The sequence below is a fragment of the Toxorhynchites rutilus genome, chromosome 2 (genome assembly GCF_029784135.1).
Source record: "Toxorhynchites rutilus septentrionalis strain SRP chromosome 2, ASM2978413v1, whole genome shotgun sequence".
Classification (NCBI taxonomy): domain Eukaryota; kingdom Metazoa; phylum Arthropoda; class Insecta; order Diptera; family Culicidae; genus Toxorhynchites; species Toxorhynchites rutilus.
In genome coordinates this window covers 15,982,193-15,989,014 of record NC_073745.1, presented here as the reverse complement: position 1 = coordinate 15,989,014, position 6,822 = coordinate 15,982,193, and positions in this window count along the sequence as shown.

Here is a 6,822-nt window from a genome sequence, read left to right as displayed (position 1 = left end):
TACTTCGAAGGGTCGATTTATCGAATTAATCATTTAAGATGGTTTTTTCATACAAAAAAAAATAGTGGGTTATATCTATGATATAACCGCAAGGTTCACGTGGAACTACCTTAGCTTAGTAATCATTCGTTTGTATTGATTAAATTCTTGATTGAATGAAACAGTTTCCAAATTCAATTGAGTTCAATATATTTGCTCTGTGAGTGAAAAAAATTAACAAATGCCGTGTAAAGTCAATTCATTTATTGTGATTGATTGTTCTTCGTTACAAGTAAATTTAATGACGGACCTAGAACAAAATATATGTACGGAAGAATTATCAAACGTTTGATGAACCAGCCTAAGGCTGAAAATCTTTCCAATAAAGACAAAAAAAAATTATCAAACGATTATTTTATTTTACATTTCCCTCTGAAGTTTACATCCCAAAAGTGTACATACTTCTCGAATCTCGAATTTGCTTGAAACTGGGAAGTTCATTCGCTTCTAGTGGCTGCACGATTTTCCCAGGTTCCTAAGTTTAGAAGATCATGTTAGGACAGACATATTCCACTCTGCACAAAGGCAAGCGAGGACAAAAGTACTCGCAGTTTGCATTTATTTGCAGGGCCGATTTCCCCAGAAACCTCGGTTTTGAAGTCTGCGTTAGGGAAACACATTTCAATCGGAACAAAAATACCCCCGATTTGTATGAATTCGCAATGCCGATTTCCCCACGCTTCATGGATTTGAAGTCTGTGTTAGGGAAACACATTCCAGTCGGAACAAAAATACCCCCGACTTGCAAGCATTCGAAATCTTTCATTTTTTCCTGCATGTTCTGTGTTTAGGTTTTCATTTTACTCTCCATATATTCCGGGTAGACGTAGTCCCACGTCAAAATGGAAGTGGATGAAGTTGTGGATGAAGGGAATGGCGTCAAAACAATTACATCATAATCTGTTCATTCCATTTTTTTTTTTTCAAAGCCCATTGGAGCTTTGAAGGCGAATGACTGACGTCAACAACAATGTATATCCGCACCAGAAACAATGAAACAATGGCCCTAATTAACGAGTTGTACACGAAAAAATCAAAAAATTTACGGACAACCTTCTGATGACACTCTTCGTTGTCTGCACCTAGGCTTGTCGAAATCTTCCATTCTTTCGCACAAACTTATTGATCCATTGATTCGGTATACAGAAGGTTTGGTTACTCAGTGCAAATATTTTAAGATGCGCATATTTCATATTTGAACCAGAGATGCCAACCAGATTTTTGAAGAAGCTGAAAAAAAATTAAAAAACGCTGGAAAAAGCTGAAAAAATTATAAAAAAATTGAAAGAAACCGAAAATTTTTCAATAAAAAATAGGATATACAGCCACAGTGTCAGTGTGTAGCATTGGCCCATTGGTCCTTATGTACCGGATCGTAATTTTTATTATAAATGTATATTTTTTCGTAATGGAATTTATTAATTCAATTCGAGAAAAAGCTAAATTATTGCAATTTTTTTAGTGGAAAAATGTTACCCCAAAAGAAAGTGAAATCAGTAAAAATCATTATCGATATCCTGAATAATTTCGATCGCAAGTATTCAGAGGACAGAATACTTTGTAGCATTTGACATATGCTTCCTTTCTATGACATTAGTTGGATCAATTACCGTCATGTTGGTGATCAAAGGATCATATAAATTCAATTGTTTTTGAACATTATTGTAGAGTGCAATTTAAAAATTTATGGAAATATTCATTGATATATAATATTTCAGTCGCTGACCTACATAAACATCATCCAAACTGATATAACTTTTCTGACCGAACTGTACGTTGTTCAGATTGGTAATATTTCTCATATAGAATCTTGGAATACTCGAATGCAAAGTAAATATTTCCGGATTTTCGATTTGGAATAATCTATTAATATCTGTTAATAATATTAATATCTGTGCTTATAACATAAAACAAGAAAATCAAATAGATGATCATCGAAGGGTAATTTAAACCGTCATAGATCGATCTTACTCGGATCTCTACATGATCACTATTCAAAATATATTCGGAGCGGTTCGTATCGTTAAAATATACGTTTGACAAAACTTTCTAATGAAATGGCTGACGGATGCAGCATTTTGAAGGGTTTCAACTTTAAGATACAAGGGTAGTTTAAAAAATAAGTTTCAATGCCTCAGAAATCCCGGAAAAATAAAGTTAGGACAAAAAACAAGGTGATTTTCGTAATTTACGTTTTATTTTCTATTTTTCAACATAATCGTCGTAACGTTCGAGGCATTTTCATGGCGTGGTACGCCATTTGCTATTCCGAGCGTGAAGTGCTTCTTCTTCTTGAATGGCGTTCACGTTCCCTGTGGAACTTTTGCCGTCTCAACGTATGCATTAACTAGCGTCATTTAGTAATACTAAGTTGAGATTTCTTCAGCGAAATAACACGCCTTGAATGTATTCCGAGGGGCAAGCTCTAGAATACGCGTGACCACAGTGCAAGTCGAAGGAAATTTCTTTGACGAAAAATCCCTCCGACCAGAACGGGAATCGAACCCGAACACCCGGCGTGATAATGTGAGACGCTAACCACTCGGCCACGGGTGCACATGAGCGCGAAGTGCGTAGCGTCCAACTTTTTGAAGTACGATGTAACTGCGTCACGAATTTCTTCAATGTTACCGAATCGTTGACCGCCGAACGCCTGTTTCCTGTTTTTTTTTTTGTTTTCCCGTTTGATATCATACATTGAACATTACATATACTTCTGTTTTACATTTAGTGTCATTGTAACTAATCCTGACTTTGCTTTGTTTTTCATCATTATTCTTTATTTCCACATAATTGTTGAGAGCTAGAATTCCTCGCATAATTTTTGTTCCTGTTCTACTTCCTTGTTTTGATTTGTTAAAACTGTAGGGGAAGTGGGGATAATACGGACATGTTGAGAAGAACTTCAATTATATCGTTGAAAACTCATGCTTTACAAAACTTAAATGCAGTTTCTTGCCATTCAATATACTATTTTTCGGATTATTCGGCCAAAACAATTTTTTTCAATGTTTTTTTACTGAAATAAAAACAGACCGAAAAGTAGATGCTGGTATAATGGACATGTAGTGGGGGAAATATGGACAGGCTTATAATATACGAAGCGTAGAAGTTTATCGCTCGCGAGAACAATAATTCCGCTCTCTCTCTCAGTGCTTGTGTTACTGAAATAGAACAAACAGAGTAAGCAATAGAAAAAAGAGTTGAATATTCTTCCCATCACTTTCCATCATGCATTGGATGCCAATCATTACACTGTCCATTTCAACCCCACCATTTCAATAATTGAAATTTTTCACTTGCAAGTGGATTTACTTTTCCGTACATACCTAATATTGCTTCTCGGTTAACTCACAAACTGAAATATAACCATCAGTGAATTGAATTTTGATATTACACCACTTAAAATGCTTAATATCGAGCTGCTAAAATTACATTCACACGCGGAATCATGTATGATTTAGAGTTTTTGTTTACTTTTTCAACTTTTGATCAGTATTCATTGTCTTAGGGTGGTTTAAATATTATAAAATAACATGCAGAATATGTTCTCATTAACAGAAATTTGAAATTCAAAATGTAACTATACAAATCAACCACCTGTCCATATTACCCCCACTCTCCGTATTACCCGCACTTCCCCTATACTGAAAACAATCGCTCAACAGCTACTGAAGAATTCGGCAGAATCAAGAATGTTGAAATTATGTGTTATTAATTGGAGATAAGCAAAATTAATGTCATACCTTTTTGGGATATAATTCTACCCCAAATAACCGTCTTGGCGTTTGTTTACAGTGAAGTCGGTAAAATCCAGGTTTCGGATCTCCCTAAATTTACTGTCTATTTCCTGGTTATCGCCTCGATCGCAAATAGTTCGAATGCTTTGTACAAGAGGAACAATAGAAATTCAGGATAATATTTCAATCGGTAACAGTGTTCTAGGATCTATACCAGATGTCTTGGCGAGGAGCCAGACCAGAAGAATTGCATTGACATCATACAAGTGCTTTTTCAACAACGAAATTTTATGGTACAAAAGGATGACGTTACCCAACATGTAGCATACCCTAGATATTCGGTGACAATGTGTGACATCAACTCACAGTTTCACTGCATCAAAAAGTTCCTCTTCTGTAGGCAAACAGGACTGCACAATTCATGAAAAGTTTGTTTACTCAGTAGAAAAAGAACTTGAAACCATGATCGAAAAACTTACATTTTTTTACAATCAAAGTACTTGTAGGGTTCTGCTAAAGTTTCCCTCCACCTGTCAAATTTTACCATGTTTTTCAAGTAGGTCTTTGATTTCTATACAGCGGGGCCACTCTACGAAAAATGTAACGAAAAATTAAGAGATTTCAAATTTATATTACAAAGAGTCGTTCTTACGATATATGTTATTATATCTACCATTAGACGACAAATTTTTCTCTTTTTTTATTTTTTGCCTGAGATATCAACAGTGAAAATTTTTAAACAAGTGAACAATTTAATGAATAAAAGAAGTATGTTTTGCGATCGAAGGCGGAGCTAAATCATATAGTATGCATTCTTTCTTTCAGCTTGGTTCCCGTGATTGTTGTATGCAACGCAAAATTGTGTGCAATAATTCGTTCTATCAATTAAATTAGACATCCAGTGAATGTGTAAGAATATGAGTGATGTAGATGGAGGCGTGGGTTAATGAGATGGCTGCGATTTCAAAGAGATAAAATCATTATTTCATCGATACCAAGGTGATATTTGGGCTTACTCTCACGATGGCGATGACAACGGTACGGTGTGCCAATGTCAATTTCTATTCGAGTGGTGTTCATTCTGCCTGAAAACCCGTTATTATCTTTGAACCATCACTAACTCGTAAAACGTAGTTCAGTGGCGTGCCGTTCATTTCGTTTTCACCATGAGGTGTATACGGGTATAAGGCCCATTGTCATGACTCACAGTGTCAGTGTGTGTGACGTGAAATATAGTTTGCAAATGAAAAGCTACTTCTTCCGATTACTTAGAATAAGACGAATAATAAGACAATGGGAAAAATCATATTACCATAGCCATTGAAAATCAAGTAGATGGTAAAGTGGATTTAAGCGGCACAGAACAGACGGGCTGCCGGCCCATCATCCACCGTGCTGCACTTGGATGCTCAAGTGGGAAATTCGAACATTCTGGACAAAGAAGTTGTGAATGATACATCTTACCAATTCAATTGTAACAACCCGTTTGAGGAATATCAGTATATGTAACAAACAGCCCTTTACAGGGACACTTGTATGTTTGTATGTTTGTATGTTTGTATGTTTGTATGTTTGTATGTTTGTATGTTTGTATGTTTGTATGTTTGTATGTTTGTATGTTTGTATGTTTGTATGTTTGTATGTTTGTATGTTTGTATGTTTGTATGTTTGTATGTTTGTATGTTTGTATGTTTGTATGTTTGTATGTTTGTATGTTTGTATGTTTGTATGTTTGTATGTTTGTATGTTTGTATGTTTGTATGTTTGTATGTTTGTATGTTTGTATGTTTGTATGTTTGTATGTTTGTATGTTTGTATGTTTCTATGTATGTATGTTTGTATGTTTGTATGTTTGTATGTTTGTATGTTTGTATGTTTGTATGTTTGTATGTTTGTATGTTTGTATGTTTGTATGTTTGTATGTTTGTATGTTTGTATGTTTGTATGTTTGTATGTTTGTATGTTTGTATGTTTGTATGTTTGTATGTTTGTATGTTTGTATGTTTGTATGTTTGTATGTTTGTATGTTTGTATGTTTGTATGTTTGTTTTTTTTTTTTTTTTTTTTTTTTTTATAGAGGTGAGGAACGCTCTTCCAGCCTTATCTGGGAAGGGATAACCCAGACGTCGAGTGGGGATCGCACCCACAAAAACCAAGCCCTCTACTCGTAGCCTCATTCCCCCCGGGACCACATCTAGGCGACTACTTCAGGGGGCGGCTGTGCTCATGCACTTCACGAGTTTTCAACGCTAACTAGCGTTGATCCTTCCCTTTTTCTCTATACATCTCATTTACGTTTCCGTTGTACTCCGCCCTCCAACTTGACGCGCGCCCCGTCACAGCCACCCTCGCAGGATTTCTCTTCCCAACGGAGCGCCGATTAGGCAGTGCCCTCCAACATAACGCGCACTCCGTCACAACGACTCTCGTGGGGTACTACACTTTGCAACAGCCCTCGCATTTGTTCCTCTTCTATGGTCAGGGGTTATTACTACGCTGGTCGGCCCTCCACTTCCGCTGTAGCTCGGACATGATGTGTATGATTACACTGTTCACAGCGTTCCAGGTGCCCTCGTCGCGACACATTTTCTCTACTATGTTCCCGGCATGAAGGGCAGGCAGCCCCTCGCGTCTTGCGGTGAACCTGGGACACACAAATACCACGTGTTCTGGTGTTTCCTCCACATCTTCACACTCCGGACAGAGTGGCGACGTTGCGTGCCCGAACCGGTGCAAATATTGCCTGAAGCAGCCATGTCCAGACAGGAACTGTGTCAGATGAAAATTCACCTCCCCGTGCTTCCTGTTCAGCCAGGTCGATAGTACCGGTATGAGCCCATACGTCCACCTGCCTTTCTCCGCCGTGTCCCATTCCTGCTGCCACTTCAAGAGTGATTCTACTCTCGCTGTTTTCCGGATATCCCTGATTTCCTTTCGTCTGTAGCACTCTCTGTCTTCCGCCAGAGTGATGCCAATAGGGATCATGCCGGCGATAACGCAGACTGCCTCCAACGGGATCGTCCTATACGCGCTCGCAACTCTC